Below are 24538 nucleotides of genomic sequence, written 5' to 3' on the forward strand. Positions count from 1 at the left end.
AAACTGTTTTTATAGGTATTTCTTATCATACTTGTGTAAACTATGTGAAGGTGAATGTGCTATAGTTTTCACAGCAACAAAAAGCAGTTGCAGCAATGTTTAGCTTCCTCTGCAGCCGGGCAAGAAGCTGTTATATTAGGAGCAATGACTAAAACCTATTCTTTCACTTAATGAAACACTATATGAAATATAAATTCTCAGAAAAAGTAGCATTTCCAGATGAGCCTACCTCTAACAAACATGACCATGCATTAGGAATTACCATTTCTATCCAATTCTTGCTTCTTTTTCTACTCCTGGCATGCTTATGGTCTGTGATGCTCAAGGACAACAAAGACTGAACATCTTGGGCAGTTGTGGCAGCCTTACACCAAAAAGTTGCTGGTGGTCTGTTGTTTGCTCATTGTCATGGCAAAACAGTGCTTACTTATGAAGGGATGCTATGATTTTGTATCTTCAAGCACAAACAAGGAGTAGGAGGAAAAATAACACCTAGTTGAGACATACCAGTTCTTCCTTAAGGACATTTATTTCTACTGTGCTTCTTGTAGGAAGCATAGCATAGCCCAGATCAGATGTGTGTGGGTCAGTATTAATAACCAGAAAAGCTTGATATGCCCTTCAGATATTTTAGGACTGCCTGAGGTTTTTAAATTTAAACTTAAACAAAACCCTTCTATATAAACTTCTTACACAGACTCTCAACAGCAAAAATATTAAAACATATATTTCACAGAATTTTCAGTGTTTTGAAAGTCAAAACTGTACTTGAAAATATTTCTTTACCTTTATAATGCAATAGCCTAGAATCTTCAGCAGTTAGGAAAATACTTGAATAAAGTTTTCTGTATTCAGAATACAGTTTTCTTCTGTAAGTTACTTTGGTCATTTGACTTTATTCCCAGTAAAGCCATTTGAGCTATTGTCAGTCAAGTTCTGATTGCTAAATCCATTTAGTCAGAGGAGTTGCTACTGAGTTCTGGTAGGAAATGGAAGAAAAGTAGTCCTGTCTAAGAACAGCAACACATCTTTCACTTTACTAGTAGCTCTTCAAGGTCTCTATCCTTTGAGACAATTATCCAAACAAAGGGGCGAAGGACTTAGACTCAAGACTAACTTAATTTGACATCATTTTGGCAACAGTGGTCACATATTTACAGCCTCATATGATAATATGGAGGGGAAAAAAAAAGAAAATGAAGTGTGGAGTGTATCATTTAAGGGAGTATTACACTGTATAATTTCTGTAATGGTTAGATATGTTAGTGGTACAACAGAAAAGAAAAAGTCAACTAGGATGTATGAAGCATGTGAGAAGAGAATAAACTTTACTATGTCATTAGCATTTATCCATTACTATACCATGAGAGACATACAAAATGGCTTTCCTGTTGCTCTTCCAAGTTAAGTGCGTGAAATTAATTGGTTTCTTTAGTTGGTTGATTGGTTGTTTGGCTGGCAAAATCTCAACTCAAATCAGGTCAAAACCAAGGAACTTTTTGAAAATTCACAAGTATTATATTTTTTTATTTTAGTAAGTTTTATTAGAAGTCTTTACATTAAAATTGAAGGGAATTTCATCAAAATGTGAAAAAATATTATAACACAAAAATGAATGATAAAATTAAAATGAATTGGTAAAATTAAAATGAATTAAATAATTTTCCATTTCATTGAATCTAACTCTCATAAAAAAATCCCCAAACTGTTTAGTTAAAATAATTTTCCTTAAACAGTTCAAAGTGCAAAATAATTTCTTAGGCATATTAAGATGATTGGCTCCTCAGTTCACATCTGCACATCCACTTTCCACACTCATGAATGGCAAACAGAGCTCAAAAAACCTTTCTATTTAACTGACTCTGAAGCTTCTCTTTTTGTATAAAACTCCCTTTAATAATTTCTGTATAATAATGTTATAAAAATAATGATATTTGAAAAATAAATACAATCTGTAAAAGCATGATGCTTGTATCAGATCTTTAAGGGCATTTTTCTTTTAAAGATAACGTGATGCATAAGGAATCTTTCTTTCCTTATATGGATGAGAAAACCGATTGGTCCATCATTCTCCTCCAGTTCTTTGGAAACATGTCCTCACATGTTCCAATTAAATAGCAGATACTATTGAACTAGGAACGACTAGTTTTTGATACTTTATACTTTCTGTCTGTTTTTTCCATCTCTAAAGCAATATGGAGAATCTGAGTGTTTTGGTACTTGGTCTGAGCAGCTTCAGGCTACCTTCAATTCCCTGTTTAACTTGAATGCTGCTGTGCCCATTGCATGATCAAGCATGGTAGACAAAATATTAATCACCAACAGGATCTTAAGAATTTTAGTTTTTTCTTTTTAAAAGAAGAAAAACACATGTAAAAATATGCTGACAAAAGTCAAGTGTCAATATTTACATCATTATATGTTTTAGTTACTTTGCTGCCAAACAGCATTTTACTTGATATTTCTTGGTTTACAATATGTGTGAGTCAGCTGTCATCAGGAACTCATGCAAATCTGCAAACAAAAGTAGACAATCTGCTAACAAAACAGAATGAATATGTAGATTGAAAATTATTTCTCTTTCATTTAAGGCCAAATTGGCTAAAGACAGCCTCCAATATTGGAGACATATCAGTCAACAATATCTCTCATCATCATTTATTAATTTGGGCCTTGATTATTCCATCAGAGTCAAGCTGGCAGTGCGTCTATGGTTACACATATAGTGTTCATAATAAATCACAGTGACTTGCCATTTAGTTTAAATAGATATTTACATAAGAATTAATTTATATAATCTGAAAAATTAATAATGCTGACATAGGACTGCCAAATATTCTCCTGCAGAACTATTTTTCCTTCTATTATTCTTTAAGGAAAGGAGCCCCCACGTACTCTTGATTTTACTCTCTTCATAACTACAAAAAACTCTCTTTTTGCTGCTTTATTGAAGAAATCTTTTCACAACCTTGAACTTACTCTTCCAACCTGATTTTTCTGCAACTCTCACATCTTTCAGAGAGTAAAATTCTTCCTAAGGAAAATGACAGAGCCTGACATGATCTTATCAATGATCATGTCATGATCTCTGCCTCAGGCAGAGGCTATTTTACTTTTATATCAAAGTTACAGAATTTCCTCAACCTATCTTCACATCCCACATTTTCATTTGGACAAGAAGTCATATCTTTGCAACTTTTGAATGCTCACCCCTGGGCTTTCTCACATGGAGATGTGAGAAGGTTGAACTTCACTCCCAAGTATCTTCACCTCTTTCAGAGGAGCCACTCAGTAAGCCTGCATTACCCATTCCCTTCATTTGCAAGCCCTCATCTTTATGCTCTATCCTGTTCTGAGGGAAAATTAATCTTTTCCATGAATGCGACTGCCGAGGGCTGCTTAAGCAAGCCCATGTGTAGGACACAGAATGTCACTTGCTTGGAGTTCTATGTGGAGGCGCTGGAAAAAGAGACTGGCAATGGGAAACCTGGCAAGGAATAGAAAGACAGAGGGTGGTGCACAGCTGTTCAGGCTCTGAAAGAAGGGAATGAGTCCCCTGAGCAACAGGCTTGCTTTCTGTCCTCCTATGAGTCCTATCCACTTTAAACTCCTTTTCACCCTATGGAAGAAATGATTCATCTATCTCATGCTGAAACAATATTAAAAATTCTGCCCTCTTCCAGCCTCACGATGGGCAACCAGCACCCTGCAGCTTGTGAACTCTCTGCAAGACACATCTTCAGCTGCTGGAAACAACTCCTTTCTGACTACTGCTAGGCAAAGGAAATGGCGCTTCTCTCTTAGTGTTTATTTGAGGTACATAGGAAAAGGATTGAGATCAGCTTGGACTATAGCCCTGAGAAATGGGATAAGTCTGTTCTGGGAATAGCGAATGGCAGCAAAAGTCCCCTCTTCATTCTGGGGTTCAGAAGAATGTCTCATAAGGTTTCCTCTCTTCACTTCCCAGCTCTCACTCTACTGAGCAGTAGAAACTGTTCCCACAGGACATTCACTAATTTCTTGTAATTTTCCCTTTTCTCTCCCTGCTTGCTACATTCAACTTTAGTTTTACAGATTAGGAAGAAAGATGGCTGTTGCTGTATTTTAGGTATTCAAGAATCAATCAAGTAATTGCTAGCGAGATCCCTAAGTCAGTTTAGGTAATAAAAACAGAAAAGATTTTGCTTTGAGCCTCAAACAGCTGAAGGAGCTCTTTGGCAGCTTGAGATCAGATATCAAATATATGTTTCAAGTAAGAGTTCTCATAATATCTTGCAAAAGCAGAAATTCTTTGTGACAGGAAATTTGGTTACTGTTGATGCATGCAAGTATGGGGGATGTGACTGAATGGGTGTAGAAAAGGTTTTGTTGGTTCTGTATATTAAATACAGCCACCTTGTTCTCCTTTAAAACCTTTTTTTTTTTTTTTAAATTAATGTCTAAAACCCACCTGAAACATATGCATCTCAGTCTGAGTTGTAAAATATCTGGAGAAAAATTATTTTTATATCTTTAAGACAGGCTCTGCAGGCAGAAGGAAGGGCTTGTGTGTATTGAAGAAAATACACCAAATAATCACTTTGCAGTTAAACAACAAGGTACTTTTCCAGTCTGCTGGTAATTTTCTGTAATGAAACATTATAATCATGAGGCCAGATATTAGTACCTCCTTTGCAGTGACTATCATTTTTATAAATGTGTTCTTAGTCTGGCCTTCAGATGTCTGCAACAGAAAGCTAATATTCATAAGATCTATATGGTCTTTGGGAAAATTAATTACAAGCCTAAAGTACAATTATATTGCATTAGGTGGAGAGATCAGAGATCTGTTTCAGAAGAATTTCTTCAAATCACTAAATACTCTTTTGTAGACATAAATATGTCCCCCTGAATCTAGAAAATTCACTGAGATATGACGATTCAGAAGTTTCTCTCAACTTTTCAGAATGGAATTATTAAGGTGGTGAGCACTGTAACTGCTTGATTTCCTGACATCTCACTGTGCAGCATATATAAAGGCAGTAGTGGGAGGTAAGATATGAGTTATGCAGACAGAGAAGTCAACTTGCTATCAAAGGACAGACTTTAATTAACTGGGGAGATGTACTGATTTTTGTAAGAATATATTATAATCAGCATACTGCTGTTGAAGATTTTTCCTCTTCAAAACATCATTTTCCAGTAGAAGACTATTTCCTTGAAAAATTTATGATTAGCTAATTAGGAAAAAAACAGTTTCACTTGTTCCTTATGAAAGCTTAATAGCTTTGTAATTATAAAACTACTGCCAAGTATACCTTAAGCATGAATTTTTAAGAAGCTTGAGGTAGACAAAGGAAAGTTGCTTGAAAATGCAAAACTTGTACCAGTTTTTACTGCCTTTTCCCTTGTGCTCTTCAAATTTAGCTTAAAGACAGCTTAATTATTTCTCTCTGAATCTGGAGGTAATACTGGATTAAAATTGCATGTCAAACTAATTTTGTGGAATTGAAATTGTAGAAGTATAAAAAAAGACCAACTGATTTCAATTGTAACTATAGAGAGGCTATCCATTATTGTCCAAATCGAGGAATAATTACTTGAACTGTTTCCTGTGCTCAGCCAAAGCTCAAACACAAAGGAGAGTGGGTGAAGGAGCAAACACTGAAAGTGTAGAAGCAAATGTTAACGCATTCTGAAAACAAATAGCAGTGCTGCAAAGCCTTCACTCTTAATGGCTGTGCCATGTACAATTTATTAAGAGGAAAGATAGCTTCTGTTAGATAAGGTGTTATGGAAGTGCAGACATATGTCTCTGTTAATGGGCTCTTTGTACAAGTGTGATAGGGAAATCAATGTGCCGTGCTCGGAGTGAAGCTCTGGTACAGGTACACCATTGGAAAAAGGACCTTCCTGGGTAAGGATCAGACACAGCAAAGGTGAAGCTGCTAGGGCATGTGGGAGCTGCTGGCTCACATGTGGGATCTTGCAATGTGAAAAGATGTCCCTGGAGGCCTGCAAGTGACAAAAAAAGGGTGAAACAGTTTAATGGGGGTGTCCTGAGGCTGCCGGATCTCAGGAATATGTTTGAGCTTCTGTAAAAGACACTGAAGGGCTGGACTACCCTTTCCAAGAGACTGGCCATTCCCCTGAGCCTGGGAGTGTTTGAAATTGATTCAATTCCTAAACCAGCCAGAGTCTCATCCTACTACAGCGGGTAGAGAAAGCTGGGATGAAGCAAGCGAGAGGGGACTGCAAAGAGACTGCCATTGCTGCTGTGGCTGCTGGTGAGACTACTGCATGGCAGGAACTGATCCTGCCCTCCATCCATGCTTGTCTTTAAGTGCTGAGAAGAAAAGCCTTACAGGCTGGCCCTTTCCTTCTTCCTCTCCTCAGGTACAGAGAAATCTCACAGCTTTCCAATCTCACAGCTTTCCACCCCAGCTGCTCCTGGGTGGCTGCCTAGCAGAGCATGGGACAGGCTGGCCAGAATGCCTGAGGGATGGCCATCAAAGGGAGAATCCACTATGCTTTCATTTGGAAGATATTTCTCCATTAGGAATGGTTTGAGTGTGGTTTACTTTTTATTGAAGATGGGAGAGAGAGTGTCATATACTAACCCCACCCTGATATTTTCTGTAATTTCTGTTTCTGAGAAACATCCATACTGTCATAGGCTCAAGGAATACAGGCAGTTTCCTCAGTTAATTTGTCAACAGCAGCAGATGATGAGATAGTCCTGCATCACATTGCTGGAAGCTTCCCAGGCTTTTAAAATTTCTTTCCCCCTGCTAAGCTTCTGAAATATGTTGTGTTTTCTAACTGATATGATTGAATTAAGACAAATGAACAGTGGCTTTGAATTTTAAGAATATGGCCTCTTGGCAGCAGTAGCCAGCGAAGATGAGGTCTCTGGAATATCTCTTGACCAAATTATTTATCTCTCAAGCAAGTCCTCTGAGCAGTGCTCCCTGATTCACAGGCATGGGTTGCTCTTGCTCTTTTATATGGTTTGGAAGTATAGAGACACTTCCTGGTCATTCTCAGCAGCGTTTGTAGATGGCTTAGAGTAATTTTTCCCAAGGAATGACTTGAACTGGGGAAAAAAGCAGGAGTTGATATGGCAAAGTCTGCATCTCACAGGTAAATATATTTTTCAAAACACTGAAGATTGTGAAAAGAAATATTCCTGTTGGATGCTCTTTTCCTTATTGTCACATAATCATACGAGTTCTGGTCATGCAGGTAAACATTATATCTAATACTCAAACAAAATTTTGTTCCATATCTGCTGTGCCATTTAGGTAAATACTGAGTTCCTGTTTGCTAGAGAAAGATTTGATACTGAATTAAGTATAAAACACTGGAGGTAGCTGAGTGTTTATACTGTGGCTCCTTTTAAAAACAACCAGTAAAACAAGTTATCTTTTCCACATATAACCTTCTAAGAATAAAGGAAGATTAACCATTTTCCCACTGTTTTGCTACCATCATTTGCTTTGCTGGTGCTACACATCTCTACATGAAATTACACCAATCAAATATTAGCTAGCAGTAGCTGCGGTGTTATTTTTTTGTCTGATGCATAAAGGCAGTCTGGAAAGGAATGAAATTATGACACAGATCTTATTGACCCAAATTTTTTTCTCTAGGCTTGATGATTACTCTTATTCAGTAAAAGGAAATGTTTTGAGTTCAACACATGTGCTCTATGTCTCTATAGTTTTTTTCAGGTAGACAGGTTACAGACACTGCAGAATGGATAATCTCTCTATCCCACACAACAATATTTAAAATATTTTTTAAATTCCTATTCAATGATTTTAGAAATCACTATGTCAATAATAAGAAAAAATGGGCTCAGGAGTACAGGAAGGACATGAACGAGAGTTTCCCTTGTCCTGAAGGATAACATGACTACTTACTCCTGTGGTATTTACTATACTATTTGTTCACTTTTTTTCCCTTTCTTTAATTGGAATTCTAAACTGAATCTTTCTCAGGAAAAGCTTTATTGAATTAAAAATTACTTAATTGAAAAATTCCTAACAAGATTTTCTGGGCAGATCTGGCAATGTAACACAGGTCATACGTATTTGATCCTCAATACAGCTATTAATTTCAAATTAATTGCAAACCACAAAATCTCAGTATTATGGGCAATGAAAAAATTAGCAGTATTATTCTAATTTAAAATATGTTAGTGATTTCTTCATTTTCTGAAGAAAAAAATTAACAAAGTACAAAATAAATAAATTTTAAAAAATTAAAGGGCTATGTTAGTTTTGCACAAATTCCTATTTTTGTCTTATTGGAGTGAAATTTGTAGCTACTCCTAGGATCAGCTAAAGAATATATGCCATTCTTATCTCTTAAGCGATCTGTTTGTTACTCACATGGTGGACACTTGTGTTATCTTTAGGTACTCCTTTTAATGTTCAAAGACCCCAAAAATGTGGGTAATTGTGACACGCAGAAAAAATCAATCTGAGGAACCTGTCAGGTGTTTTGCTCTCAGCAAATGAGAGCAAATGAATTACACCACACACACCCTACAGTGAAAACAGACATCCAAAGGATTTACTTTCCATGTTTGCAGAGATCTTATAAGATGGGCAGGAACTTGCTTTGCTTCTGCATTATAAATGCCTGGACTTGATCCAGCTGCTGACGTGAGTGAAGCCTGTGCTCTGTGTGACCCTGCCTCAAGGCTGTAGGTTTTGGACCAGAGCTGGCCTATGCCTGGACAGACTTGAGAGCAGAGAGATTGATCAGGACCTCTCTACAACCCTCCTTGCCAGCAGCAGGCTGACTGACAGTGTCAAAGGACGAGAAACAGGGATTTCCACCATCTTCACTTCCTTAGGCTGTCTTATTGCAACATTTGAGATAGCATGGACCTAATTTTTATTATTAGGCATAGTAACATGTGAGTTTGTGGGCCCCAAGCTGGGCGACTCCCTGGGGTCTCTCCTGGCAGGGGAGACCCTCCAGGAGCAGTTCTGTGTCAGGAACGAGAGTCACATTGGACTTTTTTGGTCTTCAGCTTCTGTTTATTGTTATCTTATCCTGACTTCAGCACACTGTCTGTGCCCAGACCTTGCATGCGTGAAAACAGCACAAAAATGGCCAACATCCTCGTGCTGTAAAACATTTTTAAGTCTAATCAAAAACTAAACTACCCAATTAAGAAGTGACACCTAAATTATTTTCCTTTCTAACCCAATAACTGACCCCTAAAGAACCACAATGCAGATTTTTCTACCCAATTACAAGATACCACCTAAACCCAAGAAGAAAAAGGAAGAAGAGAGAAGAAAGGAACTCAAGACAACACCCTATATCCTCCACCTTGAACCCATCTATAACATACTAAAAATCCTAAAACCTAAATTTCTCACCCATGTAACATACTACACTACTGTCTACAATCTCTACAATCTATTTCACACTTTTGTGGTTTCTAGTTTACCTTGAGGTTTTGGAAGTTTTCTCCATGAATGAGGGTCAAAGTCAGTGTTTTTCTGGGAGTCAGAGCACCCCAGGACAGACAGGGGGATATTCCCCTTGCCCTGGGTTCCCACAGTAACATGTCATTTACTGTATAATTAAACATATCCCTACAATAAATTATCTTCTTAAATAAAGGTCTTTATTTAAGACTTACTGTTCTCAAAGACATTGCATGCTGGGAACTTTTTTTTTAAGTTTCAATTTGCTTCATTTTATTTATTCATTATCTGCAAGCCATTTTTTATGTAGGAAAAATATATCAGTGATTATACTTCAAAGCCCCAGTTTTCGTGGGGGTTATATTATACTCTACACTTAAAGTGAATTACTCTCCGTCAATTCTTCATCTCAGAGATTTTAATAAAAATGTGTTTAGTAAAGCAGCCCCTTTTTCCCCATCTTGCATGAATTAGTGGTGCAATGGCTGAAAGCAGACTTTGGCCTTACAATGACTGCTGAGCGTATCTGCTCAGCACCCAGCCACCAAATGCAGCCCTCCAGGCAGAAAGGTGGCACATGGAGCTCTCCATGAAAGAGGCTTAAGCTCCTCAGAGCTGTGTGTGGGGTGCCTTTAGCAAGAAGGGAATGTGACCAGAGAGAACACTTGCTGCAAGGTCTCTGCAGCAGCAGGTTTCCCCCATGCCCATTTGTATTGAATGCAGCTCTCAAGCCACAGGGAGATAACATAGTTTGGAAATGCACATGTTGATTGCAACATGTTGATGGGCTTGTACAGAGCTTGGCGAAACAAGGACCAAGAATTAATGTGCCATTGTCCAAAATCCCAAACCACTTTACTGTTTTAAGATCTTTAATTTATAGAAAAGGCAGGAAAATTTTTTATCTTGTATTGTGTCAGAATATTTTTGTATTTCTAGAACTGATTAAATATGTTTTCTTTGCTGTGTTTTTCTCTTCACTCAGTAAAATTTGTTCCTTTTCAATGCAGAAGTCTTTTGTCCCTACATATGTGTTAAAGAGATACTTCCAAGTGGTTTAGACATTACACTTCAGCTCACTGGAATAAGTACATCTATATTTAAAGCAAATATCTATCATTGTCTTCCCAAAATAAAATAAGTAATAGCAAAGCCATTAGCAACTGTTAAAACCTTGACATGCAACACTGCAGCAGAGGTGCTTGAGACACTGCAGGAGCTCAGGAGCTATACCTCTGGTGGGGAGTCATAGCTCTGATTTCAACAGCAAAAAGCATAAAAGTCACCACTTCCAGACCAGCATTTAATGCTGTATATGAATAGAGGAGAGGATCATATAAAGAGCTCATGTTACACCTGGCAGGTCTTGGATAGAGCCTTAACATAAGTCTCAGAATTTAAAAACCATATCATACAGCTTGTCCCCTAGAATTTAATTTCATTATTGAGCTAAGAAATTGTCCTTGTAATACAAAGTATGTATCTCAATTGCATTCAGGCCAGAGTAAAATGCAGCCAGGATATAAACTGCATGTAGGTGTTGTGCTTGCTTTTTTCAAGGGAAGGAGGTGAGGGTGGGTTACCCTGTGCATCACTTTTCGGTGCAAGTGCTGCTGTGGCTGTGCACTTCAAAGACTGTCATGGATGACTATGATGAAGCTCTTTTTTTAAATGACTCCAGAAGCTTTTTGTGCTGCAAAATAAAAGAAGGCTGAGGTTAAGTGTTGTACTGGACCCGTGTCTTTCTGACCTCAATATTGGCTTTTTCTTCAGTTCTCCTGCAGAGTGACATCACCTAGCTCTCTCCAAATACAGTCTGAAGGTAGCTCACTCCAAGGATGGATTCTAAATGACAGTGTTCCCAAGACTCAACACTGATTTGGCTTCCTGAGGTCCTGTGCCACATGTCTAGAAAGCTTTGTGCCCTCCTATCCCTTCATGCCAGATCTCAGGGCATGCAACACAAAGCCTCAGATTCTTGCATCAGGAGCAAGATTTGATGGGCTTCAACACCACTTTCAACATCTTAAAAAATAAAATTTTTTCTGTTTAAGGAACACAGAGTACCAGAGGAGATCCAGGAGCAAGGTGAAGAAGCAGTCTATTCTGGATGGAGATAATTTTAGGCAGTGTGTGTCTCTTGACAGACAGACAGTGACCTCCACTTCTCTTATTTAGCAGAATAAGAGAGCAAATACTCCCATCTGTGAAAGTATTCTGGAAAGATCAACCTTGAAATTATTGGATTATAGGCAATATGATTTACATTACAGCTATGGAAGCAAATGTTAGCTTTAGGACTGATTTTCTTTTATTAGCATTTCTTTTTGGAACATGTAAAACATGTTAAAAACATTTAAAAAGTCCTTGAGAGTCTTTAGCACTGTTTGTTTTCCTGTTCTCACATAAATCAGTGTGATGTTTATGAGTAGAGTTTCAGGCACTGTTAATTCAGTTACCATGGATGACAAAAAAGGTCTTTTCTGCTAATTTGAAAGTATTTTACTGGAGAATTTGGCTAACCCTACTGATCCAGTAACTTCTTATCTTTGAAATGCCTAAAATTCTTAATTTCTTAATTAATAATTTCTTAAACCTGGCCATTAATGTGTTTGTTTCTTCATGCAAGGGAGCCAAATATTTATAAATATTTCAGATATAACAGAGTACAATTTTCTAGATATTTCAATGGAAGAAGGTATTTGTCTGATATTTTCCTAATTTTTTAGACACTCAACAGTGATCTCATGAACATGTTTTATTACTAAATTAAGCAAGTAAAAATGCAAAGCTTTTGTATTAGTCCCTACATACCAAGTCAGCATATACATTGAAATAGAAACTGATCTATAAGGCCTCTCTATGGAGATTAGCTTTTTAAAATCTAGTCACTTCCCTAACACCTAAAAACCCCTGCTTTTCAGAAACAGACCCAAATGTCAAATACACATTTTCAGCAGGATTCTGTTAGTCCTCTTCATGCACTGCCCTTTTGACCGAATGGATCCCTCCCCCACCTTGCCTTACATTTCCTTGCCTTGCCATCACCTTGCCTGGCAAAGTCTCTCAACCAGTAACATTTTAACACTATTATTGCCAGCAACTGGAAATTATATTCCTTGCAAAGTGTTTTATGTCAAGGACTGAGAAATGCTTTACAAGATATAGCAATTACTCTTATTACACTTTGCAATAACTAAGTTTTCAGTTTGCTGTCTGGACAGAAAAATACTCTAGGTTAAACACAATGCTAATTTAGTTCTACCAAAAAAAGAGCTACATTGTCTTTTTACTGTTTTAAATTTCTTTAAACTTTTCTTTGCAATAACTTATTGGAATCTCTTTGCAAATATAATGCCTTTAGAAAGACTCTTTATGCCATTTTGAGCTTTGTATTGAAATAAAAATCATGATATAGATCTACTTCAAAAAAGGTTAGATGTTTTAAAAAATCATAATCCAAGACTTAGGCTGATGAATAAGAGTGAATGAATTCATAATAATATTTCACAACAAATTTAACTGCTAAAACTTTAAATACTTAGATTTATTTTGTCAAAATATCCTGAATTCTTTTTGTGATAAAACCTGAGCACAATGTTCTGTCTAGAAATCTATTTGTTTTATTAAGTGTATTTTAAATAAAACTGAAATATTGTGCTTAATATGACTTTTTTTGACTGAACAAACTTGTCTCTGAAAATATATTTTTCTGCTTTTGGACACCCATATAATCTAAAGACCCATTTATACAGCTGTGTTCAAGCAGATGTGTTTCCGAACTGAGTGTTTTGAAAATGTGGTACTCCTTTATACCAAATTGTATTCAAACAATTTATGTGTGTACCATAGTTGAATGTAAAAAAAAACCAAAAAAACCCAAAAAAAACAAAACAAAAAAAACCCCAAAAAACAAACCAAGAAACCTCCATATAGGTAATTGAAGCAAACCCATAAAATGCCATGCTGAGGAGGTGAGTACTGGGGCTAAAAGAAGAGTAAAATTTGCTGGCATTGCCACCTGCCTCAGTTATATATAGTGAAGGGTCCAATCCTCTTTTTAGTAGATAGTAAAATGCATTTAAGAATCACAGTACCTGGCCAGGAGGCAGATTTTACTTCTACACTTACAATTGTCATGAAATAGTGTAAAGCTGAAAAGCAATGATGTGCCAGAAGGTGAAAAAGCTGTGAGAGTGCCCCAGGCACTTACTGGGAAGGTGACATGGTGTGGGAAGGGGATGACTGGGTAGAAGAAGGTGCAGGCAGAAGAGAAAGCCCCTACTTCTGAAGAGCTATATGTGGGTGAAAGGGCTGGCATGATAGCCACTGTCAGCATGGGAATGGCATCCAGGAATTCCAGGTTCCCTCACCTGACATATTTTCAAGCAACTGTAGCAAGATAATCATGATCTGTCAGTTCCTCTCATTGTCTATAAGAGAGGCCAACTGCCATTAAAGTCAATCTACTATTGTTGGAGTTTTGCCTCTGAAATGTGATTTGCTTTTTTCTTAACTAAAAGAGGTAATGTTGGCATACAGGAATTCAAGGTTTTCAAAATAACCCCACTTTAAATTTACAGAAGACTATTTCTTTACCAAAAAAAAGTATACAAGGAAATTACCTGTGTCTACTACACACACGCTTAATTTAATTTTTCTCTAGAAGCCTTTTCTTGTGAAAGTGTGAATATTAGCACATGGAAATATTCACCATCATCTATACTCATCAAAAGAAAATAAGGCAATCTTATGACTTTTCTAAACCTTTTCTGGATTGTGACCATGGAAGTAGAAAAAGGTCAAGAAAACAGAATATATTCTATAGTGTGACACTACTGCCAGCAGAGTTCTGGCTTTGAGAACAGAGACTTCCCTTTGAAGACTCGTGTTTGATGGGATTGACTTTACTTTGTGTGTTCTCTTATTCCCATTAACCCCTTCCCAAGGAGTGTGGGCAGGCAGGATTGTGCAGAGCCATTGAAGCCAAAGCAGAGCTGTATCCACAGGCACAAAGGACTGGGCTTTCAGCCTGTGAACGGCAAATAGAGAAGGCTGGTGAGAGGCAATGTGCCAAGGCATCGAGCAAATTTTGATGGACTCAGGTTCAAGGTCTGCCCTTGGCTTCCTGGGTGAACCACTTTTCCTTTCTAGCTTCTGCTTACAGCAAAGATGGGCACTGCTTCCTGTCAACATTGTGCCAGAAGAATTTCAAACAAAAGGTTTGGGTTATTTTGCAAAATTGCCTCAGAGATTAAATAAAAATTGTTAAATGTTTTGATTTTTAATTTTTATGAAGAAACACATGGATATCAATACATTAAAGAACATTAAGTAGCCCAGTGCAAATGCCTGGGCAGAGTAAAGAAGAGGAGGCATTTTGGTGCAGTCCTGTATTTTAAAGAAATTATTCCACCAGCCAAGTATTCCAGCATTGTTTATTTTTATTTTGATCTTCTTGCACTGAAAAAGAACTGTAGAGCAAACCCTGCAAAGTGTTTGCGGATATACATAGGAAAAAACATCAGGGGAATACCTTAGTTTAGGAGCTTTATGATTTCATAAAAAAAACTTTCCAACATGGTGAAAATAGACTGAGTTGAGAGACTTCACTCTATCCACCACCGCCTCTGTCTGTCACTAGTGTCTGTGGCTGTACTTGATGATAGCTGAGAACAAGCTCTGTTGTAAGCATGCAAAATCTTTGGATGACTCCCTAACCACATCTTCCAGCTTGCAGTCCAAACACATTTCACACAGTTTTCACAAAATTTTGCAACAATGCTTATCTCTAACACCCAAACTCATGGAATCATAGTGTTTCCAGAAAATGTTAACTTTTGGTTGTCCTTGTCATGAGCAATTTGTTACTTGAGGTTTCTGGGACAGCTTTTAAAAATTGTTTTGAGCTTGAATGCTCAAGGGGAACAGACAGGAGACAATTAAATGGAGAATCAACAGCCATTTGGGGACATATGTCCTTGAGGATAGTGCATCTTTGAGTACCTGGGGTAGGAGAAAAGGGGGACAGAAGTCACCTGTGAGGTGCTTTCCTGGATGTGACCCTGCAGTTCCTGCGGCAGCCTCCCACACATTCTGGGTAGCTTACCAACATTCCCCCAGTTTTCAAAAGGTTAAAAACAGTGGGTTATGCCAATAGCATATATACACGAGTTTTTCCCCTTAATTTCTCTGTATGTTCAAATAAGAGACCAAGAGGGTTCACAGTGGTCACAGCCGGAGCCGGAGACCAGATGTGTGTGAAATCACCCCACCAAGAATTCACTTAATAGCACACAGAGACAGAAACACCAATCTCGACCCACCTGCGTGCCTCGTATTACATTAAAATAAAAATAGTTAAATTTGATAAATCAGTCAGGACCCTTGAGGTTATCCACATTCTGGGGATCATGCATTTTTGAAAATGAGTGTTTCATTTCAGGCTTGATTTGCAAAAAACCTTAAAAGTTTTGTTAAGAAATAATTTTATTCACAGAAGACTTATTGCTGCAATATTAGAGGGATTTATTCTGACCATATTTCAGATATCACTGATTTGCAGTACTGCTGTGTTGACAACATAAATTAATGTATTTTTCTTATCTTCTTGCAATTTTTCAATTTTTCTTTGTTGTTTTTGTTGCATAAGGAGCACTTAAATATTTTGTATTTGGAATCTTTTTTTCACTTTGGTTATTTTCCTGAATTGATGGTGGTGGTATATGCTATATTTTTTTGATTTTGTGTTGTTGTTGTTTTTTTTTTTTTTTTAAATTAAAACATTTTCCAAAAGGGAGAAAATCAGCATGAAAATGACAATACTATAAAGAAAAGAATTAAAATAAGAGGAGTCACAACCTCCTCCCCTCAGCTCCGACTTTTCAGCTCCCTGGATAAGGACTGGTTACTTCTCACTCTGATGTCCCTCTGAGGTTTCAAACCAGAAATGGATCACACACCCGCTATGTTTCAAAGGATTTTAATTGTGCTATGACTCTTTTCTTTTAAGTGACAGAGCCCTAAAGATTGTGACTCTCAGAGCCAGTTGTCAGTAAGTACTTATGAGTCTCAGGTGGTCATGGGGAAGTCAGGGCTCAGAGCTGGAATGTCCATCCCAGGCAGGTGCTCTGCTGGTGTTGGTGCTTCAGTGGCACTGTCAAGGCACCCTGGGCATCTCCACTGCTTGACCACAGCTCAAAGAAAGGATACCCAGCCAGATGTTTAAAACAAATGCTTTAACATTCCTTCTCACTACTTGCTTTGTGAATAATCCTCCTAAAGGGGAAGGGTGACGTTTTCCTTGTTGGCTTGTTCTTGGAGCAGAATCTGGGGTGGGATGGATTCTGGCCATTCTCCCCTCACCCAGGTGCCTCTGGATTTACCTTGCAATAATCCACGGTGTCTGCTTGGCATAAAAGGAGGCTAGGCAGCAGATGAATGATCCTAGTCAGAGAGCATTAAATAATATACAGAGCCTGAATTTGTAGCCAGAGACTTTCCCTGCTTGCATCTTCTCCTACCTTGCACAGTGTAAGCATGCTACAGCAGAGCATGCACTTTGGAAGATTTTTTTGCAATAAGAGAAAGTTAGAAAGCAGTAATAAAGAACTAGAAGTTGTAGCAGTTTTAAAGAACTAGGAGAAATTAAGAAAAAAAAATGCAGCAGTGCAAACCATAAACCTCAATATAGTGTTTATTCAGTGCTGGCAACTTGTACCTGCATTATTGGTTTAAAGCACAACATTCAGTCATAGGGTATTGTTTCAGCAGCTGGGCCATGTGTTGAAGTGAAACTCTAAGGAAGTGTAGCAACATTACATGGAGAACTAGGAAGGAGACTATCAGAAAAGGATAAGGAGCTGGCTTTTATAAAGGAAATTTTGAAAGAGTCACACAAGGGATTGACCAAAAGAAATTCAGATCATATTAACCTGGTTCCTCATGTGGAATGTGTCAAAAAAAAAAAGAGAATAAGGAATAACTTAGCATTTCAACTTGGAAACGAGGGAACCAGAATATTAAAATGCAACCCAGTAGGTGTCATGGTCAGTTAAAAGACATTTAAAGTGAAAGATGGACTCTAAAAGGCATTGGTTTAGACCTAGTAATGGACTTAAGAATAAGCAAGCAAACAGCAGGAATTGTCACAAATGAAACAAGACTGCAAGATGAGGTTGCCAGAGTGATTTTATTAGCAGAGAACAGTGGGTTAAACTGCAAGAATGAGAGGGAAATGAAAATAAATCTAATAATGAAAGGAATCAATATGAAACTCTGAGCATTCAGGGGGCTTTGAAGGCAGAAGTTTAAAGTGTGAAGAAAAGAGAGAAATCACAAAACACAAAGCTATGCTATAAAGGCTTGTCATCAACATCTTGCTTCAGAGAGAGAAGTAGATGTGGGGGCACAGGAATACTCAGGAGGATGAAGAGGAGTCTGGGAACCCCTGCATGCTCGTGCTGCACCAGAGACTCCCTGGGGCTGTGTGCCCCACTTGGCCCCCACACAGCTCAGGGCATAGATGGGCACAGTCCCTAGTGGTGGGGCAAAAAGGAAGGTGGAGAAGCCCTGAAGTTTTGGAATAAGATGCTGCAATCAAGGAAACCTTTGAGTGCCAGGATATGAACATAGGTGGATATTCAAATGAAAAATAGCTGGTACTGTTCTCCAAAGCCACAGTGTTGAGTAAAGCCTTCTTGACTGCATTTAACAAAGCAGTGTGGGCTGCTCAATATCCAGCAGTGTACAAGTCTACTGTAAGATATCTGAGTTCCCTACTTTAAAACTTGTTTTAAAATACCTCTGTGTGCTGTCCTTGACTGAGCTAAGAATAAACCCCAAACTTTCTAGCCAAAGGAAAAAAAGCTATAACAATTCTTACAGTTATTTGTATAACCTTTCCAAAAATGCTTTGTTTTCTTTGTCTTTGCCTTTCATTTGCTTTGAGGTTTGTAGATTTTTTTTCATCATTGGTAACTTTGAAATGTAACATGAAAGTAATTTTAAAGAAGCAAGCATGAAGTGTTTTACTGTTTTGAAGAGTAAGTTGTTAAAGCAAGCTTTTATTCAAACAACATGAAGGGCTAGCTCTTGTTAACAAAAGGTCAGCTATGATGAAGATTTAAATGTCACAGGGCCAGAGCTTGTGCTTGCTGTTAAGCCAGGTTTCACACTTTTGTTTTTGCAGGAGGGATGGAAGTATTTATATATGAGGAAGAGACCATGGCTAATACTGTGGGCTAAATCCCAAGGAGGGCTCATTAGCCTGTTTGACCACTTTGTCACCATGCATATTTTCACTGCAGCAGTGAGATAACTCCAGAAAGTTCAAGAACTTAAAATATATGTAAATTTTTTTTCAAAAACCTTTACCTGTCAGAAATAGATCTGACTGATGCTAAGGTGACAGATGTCCATTATGGAACAGGAATGAGCAAGAATCATGCTCATCTGATGTCTGGAAAAACTCATATTCTTGTGCAATCAAACATGAGAAGTGAGAAAATGTAAATTTGGGACAAGATATTGTTAAAAAGAAAATCAACTTAACTCACCTTTCCCCCCTAGCTAGTATTTTGGAATGTATTTAGTAGCTGAAAATATATTTTTCATTTTCTGAATGAAATTTCTGCATCAGTCCAATAACATCCATTACTTTGAAAATTCAAATGATAAAAGAACAGTTGCTCTGCAGAGCCCTTCTACTGAGCTGCACAAGAAACAATTGTCCAGCTCATATGAAAAAAATGAAATCCAAAACAAAGAAGAGATTTAACAAAAGAAAATATAAAAAGTGACCTGCTTACTAAAGCCTGGACTTTTCAACCTGGGTGTAACTCCAGTATCTTGAAGCTTCTGATTTGAGTGGGATTGAGGACTGTTAATATCTACATTTTCCACAAAAAGGAAATTTTTTCATAAAGAGTTTCTTTGGAAAATCAGGAACAAATCTTTCTGAAACAACATGAAGCCTTCTTCTGAGCAGCCATGCTGCAGAATTTTCCAGCTATTTGAGGTGCTGATTCACAATTCATCCTTCTGTCCCCAGTGCAGGAAAGATGTTGGGACCTTTTTGGTCAGGAAGACCTTTGAGCTTTGCACTCCCTTCTCCAAGAATGGTGTCTCCCTGTCACTAGTGGAGTTTTTCAGGGCTCCAGCCCTGTGCTCTTCATCATCTTCATAAATGACTTGCATGCAGGACTGAAAGGGATACAGAGCAAGTTTACAGACAAAACTGGGAGGAGCTGCTGATTCCCTGGATGGTAGGGATGCTCTGCAGACAGACCTGGACAAAGTATGAGCCTGAGAAATAACCAACCCTATGAAGTACAACCAGGCAAAGGAATGGATTCTCCACCTGGGATGGGCATCCCTGGACTTATGGACAGACCAGGACATCCAATGCTGGAGAGCAGAGCCTTGGAAAGGAAGACCTGGGGATCCTGGTCCATGGCAAACCAGGAGGACCGGCCCTGTCCGGGGGGGGCATCTGACACAGCACTGCCAGCATGGCAAGGGAGGGGATTGTCCCCCTTCTGCTCTGCACTGGGGCAGCCTCACCTCGAGTGCTGGGGGCAGTTTTGGGTGCCACAATATAAGAAAGTCATGAAACAATTAGAGTCCAAAGGAGGGCTGGAAAGATGGGAATGGCTTTGAGGGGAAGCTGTATGAGGAGCAGCTGAGGTTACTTGATCTGTTCAGCCTGGAGAAGGTGAGACTGAGGGGAGACCTCACTGCAGTTACAACTCTCTTGTGAGGGGAAGAGAAGGGGCAGACACTGATCTCTTCTCTGTGGTGACAGTGACAGGACCAAGGGGAATGGCCTGAAACTGAGTCAGGGGAGATTTAGCTGGATATCAGGAAAAGGTTCCTGTGGTTGGGCAGTGGAACAGGGTCCCCAGGGAAGTGGTCACAACACCAGCCTGACAGAGTTCAAGAAGCACTTAGACAGTATTCTTGGGCACGGGGTGTGACTCTTGGGGTATCCTATGCAGGACAGGGTCTTGGACTTCATGATCCTTGTAGGTCCCCTCCAGCTCAGCATATTCTGGGATTCTGTGGTTCTTTGTCTCTCTGATGGGCCCCAAATGCCTTTGCATTTCCAGTTCCAGTGAGCAGGGACATCCACCCCACAAAATATTGGTAGGTCAGCAAATTATCCAAACATCAGTCTAGGAAGAGCTAGGATGTTATAGTAAATCTATGAAATATTTATGTGCACCAAACCATGAGCATTTTTTCTTTTCTGTCTTTTGCAAAAACACAGTCATATGAATACTGGGATCACTATTATTTTGCAATACTTACAGTGTAGTAATATATTTAGTGATTCAGTTTTAACTATATCAACCTGCTTCTTTCCTGACCAGACTGCCAGCAGAGCCTGCCTATTTCATTGGTGCTAACTCAGAATTTAGTGTTGAGTTAACTCTGCTCTTGTGGATTGTAGATTATAGACAGGAAATTTCTCATTACTCTTAAAAACCAAGATTTGAATTTTAGTTTTCATCTCTTTCTCAGATGGGCCATTAATCTACTTTTCAAAATATACATTAAATTAACCATTTCAGCATGCAATACTTATTTTGAAATGTAAATAGGTTGTGCATGTAAAATCCCATTTTTCTGATCGAATGGAAAGTGACATAAAAATAAAATGATAATTCCAGTGAATAGTTGAGCAGTGTAGTTCAGTGTCTAGTGTTTTTCTATCTTTGTTTTCTACCAATTCATTGCACTAAACAGGAGGTATCTAGTTACATGGATCCACTGCTGCTTTTCCATACCTTTTTCATAGTTTACTTTTTGATGATAGCAATTTATAGTTGAACTGTCTTTTTAGTATTTTGCTATTCAGTATCTGTTGAATAATAAATTTACCTTTCATATTTTATTTTGTTGCCATGTGCCTTTTTTTCAGGTTTTCATTTGGGGCTATTACATGTATAACTTGTCATTTAAGCATTAAAATTGCTGTTTGTAATCAAAGGCATATCATAATCTTTTCAAGACAGACTCTAATCACAACTGTTCAACTGCATTGATGTGCAAAAGTTGGGTTGCCTGCCCATTAATATTGCATTCCTGGGATAAATAGTGTAAAATTGTTAAGGATATGATACAGGGAGTTAAAATTGTTTCAATTCTGAGATGCTAGAAGAGAGTCTAACTATGTAAACACCAGAGTGGAATAAACTATAAAATAGAGAAAGTCTTGAGGGTGACAGCCTTGCAGTCCTACAAAACAGAGAAATCTAGGTTTGTGCTCTGAGGATTACAGAGAGGGATCATTCAGCACAGACAAGGTCCAGAAAGAGGAGAAATTTCCACCTCCTCCCTCCCAGTCCATATCACAGTAATGGTTGTTAGGATGCAGCTCTGGCTTTTTAATCATCTGTTTGTAGCCCAGGAGCAAACAAGTACAAAACTCAGCTGAATTCCCAGTCTGTCCTGGACTATTTTGCTCCTGTTTGCAATGGCCCCTGAGCCACTCTCTACTTGGGAAATGGTCCTAACATGTTTTTTCAGGACTGAGTTCAACAATGAATTGCTCCCATAACTGTGGTCTTTTTGGCCATGGGGACATGAAACAGCCTAGTCAAATGCCAAACATAGGAAAATAGCTCTTGTCCCCATTTGCTTTTCTCCCTAAATTTGGGCACAATACATCTTCTTTGAAAGAATTGCATCTGGGACTAGAGTGGGTTTGAACACCATCTACAGATTATCTCTTAGATGACTTCATATTGGACACCTAGCTTTATGTATGGAGAAGCATACAGAACTCTCCTATAGTTTTCCCTGAATCTAGTTTCCTAGGAATGACTTTCTGGGAAACTGCAAAGATCAGGATATGATGCAGTATTGTGGTATTAAAAAAAACCCTCAGTTATGCATCTGTAATCAGCATGAAAAGTCAAATCTGAAATCTGAAGTACACACTGTACATGGTACAACTTTAAAATCTGGCCCAAGGCACCAGTAATTTTTAATGTGTTTAAGAAAATTTCTAAGAATCATTTGGCCACTGTGGTAACTTGGACAGCCTTTCATGGTTCTGATTCAGTTCCTCCAACTTCAGTGATTCTACTTCTGTATTCCTTTCATCCTTCGATCTTAACTGCAGTTTCATAGTGGCAGAGTTTCACCGAGTAAAAAGAAATAATCTAAATGAATACTTTAATTTAGATATATGCTTTATGATAGAATATGTGAAAGAATTTATTCTTAGGCATTGCAATAGTGATGCTTCTCTATCCCTTTCTGAAGCTTTTTCACACTTCTGCTCCAAGCAGGAGTTCGGTTCAAGCATCATCATTAATTTGAAATAAGGGACTTAACTGGCAGGGTATATCTAAAACACATAGGTATTCCTGTGTAGTCCTGCTAACCAGTATTACATCTCAGCTTCAGAATACACAGCTCGAGTGAGGTTTTACATGTGGGTTCATGTATATTTCCTCCAGAGGGCTTAAAGCAGTTGTCTGCTTCTGGCTTCTTTTCTTTCTCTCCACTGAAAGATGCACATGGTGTAATCACTGTTTTCCCAAAAATTAATGTGAGGCACTAGATCTTTTACTAGATATATTGCTAACAATTAGCTGGCAGAAGATAGAAATCTTACAGACTGTACTTCTATGTGATTCTGTTGGCCCTGTCTGTCTCACAAAATAGCACCCCACAAACCGTGTGTGAGGAGATAACAATCAGTCCATAACAAGGGCGTGTAAAATCAAACTTCCACTTTCTGTCAGCGTATGAGATGGAGAGTTTGGACAGGCTTGTTTGTTTAGTAAGTTTGCCAGTAAATGTAGCTAGGATAGAATTGTAATGACCAAACACAAGTTAAAAAGCCCATTAAGATAATTTTCTGGGCATTGTTGTGCTAAGCATTGGCTAGGCAGGCATCATATCAACTGGTTTCCAGCCTATAGAGTCCTTTGTACTGTGGAGAAGAGGGAAAATGTTAGAGAACTGTTCTCACTGTCATTTCATTCTTTTCTTAACTTTCTGCAGCGTATGAAAGTTACATAAAGTGTCCTGAAAAGTATGTCTGTGTGCTTCTAGAAAGACGCCTACACTTGGCACACAGGCAGATGTCCTGTTAGGATTTTTCTAAAGGCAGTTGCAATTACTTGCCCTGCATTTGTGATACAAAGTATGCCTGACATTACTCTCCCTGAGCTTCAATGTCTGGCTTTGAAATGACTCTATTTTATCAACAAGGAGAAAAAAAAATTGACAGACAAATGTGCAGCTTCCTTCTATGCTGCTCATAATAGACTTTTCCTAGAAACTGCTTATTCATGAAAGCAATCTTGCTGTTCACAATTACACCCACCTTTAATTAGAGGCTTTTACCAAACAATTGGTAAGAAGATGGTCCATTAAAAAGTAAACAAGCAGGCAAACAAAGCCCATGTTCTCTTCAGAAGGCTGTTTTAAATGGAACGGACTAGTGTACTCAAGTTCAGGAAATTTCCCTTGGGTTTGATCTCAAACAGACTGAATTTCAATTACTCCTTGTATACTATAGGCAATATTTAGAATTCAAAGTTTTCCAGGGATCAGGATGAATTGTTTATTAATTAAAAAACTGAAAGCTTTTTTGCTTCTGCACACACTGCCTATTCCTCATGGATGAATGGCTATATGCTTTGGATGTGAAATTCAAGCATTAACAATCATTTCATTTGGATTTCTTTGTGTGTATATATAAATACATGTAATTCCTTTGCTAACAAGAGACAACTCTTCCTGCCTTTTGCTAGTGCTGTATAAACAGTTTGAAGATAAATATGCTGTATTGCTTTAGTGAGTACCCATGCATATGTATCTTCATATCAAACTCTGTGAACCAGTCAGACTTATATAAACTCAGTCCCACACAGTGTTCTATTATTTACATACCTTTCGGCACCGTACCACACTGTGGTATAAAAAGCACAATTAAGTCAATCTCATGTCCCTCACCTGCTCTGATGGGTGTTGGAGTTTATACATGGCAATGGACTGCTCCTACGCAAAATATTGTAATTGCATAATGCAATTATCTGTTGTAAGGAAGTAAGTGGGTCATTGAGAAACAAGAAAACCTGATAGAA

Source organism: Taeniopygia guttata, chromosome 3 (genome assembly GCF_048771995.1).
Source record: "Taeniopygia guttata chromosome 3, bTaeGut7.mat, whole genome shotgun sequence".
Lineage (NCBI taxonomy): Eukaryota > Metazoa > Chordata > Aves > Passeriformes > Estrildidae > Taeniopygia > Taeniopygia guttata.